This window comes from Tupaia chinensis, unplaced genomic scaffold, assembly GCF_000334495.1.
Source record: "Tupaia chinensis unplaced genomic scaffold, TupChi_1.0 Scaffold000416_1, whole genome shotgun sequence".
NCBI lineage: Eukaryota > Metazoa > Chordata > Mammalia > Scandentia > Tupaiidae > Tupaia > Tupaia belangeri.
This window is the reverse complement of record NW_006159921.1, coordinates 918703-919033: the sequence shown is the minus strand read 5'-3', so window position 1 is coordinate 919033 and position 331 is coordinate 918703. Positions and strand designations below refer to the sequence as shown.

Below are 331 nucleotides of genomic sequence, written 5' to 3'. Positions count from 1 at the left end.
GCGGGGGGCCCTCAGCCCACGTGCCGCGCCGCGCGCGTAGCGACCAGCGGCTGCAGCCCCGCGGCACTGGTCTCAGGCGGAGAAAGCGCCGCAGAGAATTCGCCAGCGCCAACCGTAACCAGGGCAGCTGGAGGCGCGACGGCGAGAAAAGGCGCGGTGCGCATGCGCGCAGAACGCGGCGGGAGGGGAGGGGAGAGTCAGAGGGGGCGGGCATCCAGTTCCGGCGGTGTAGGGTGCAGACGAGGCGGGGCGCAGCCGCAGGGGGGCGTGCCATGGGCCTTAAGTTGCCGCGGACCGCGGGAGCTCGAGACTACGCCACGTTCGCCCCACT

The 331-nt window shown here is 73.1% G+C and overlaps 1 protein-coding gene across 1 annotated transcript in view; it reads right to left on the bottom strand.

Annotated features, from left to right (window-relative positions):
- SKA2 (spindle and kinetochore associated complex subunit 2) overlaps window positions 1-331 on the bottom strand; it is a 1094818-nt gene that overhangs the window by 1060761 nt on the left and 33726 nt on the right. The window lies entirely within an intron of this gene.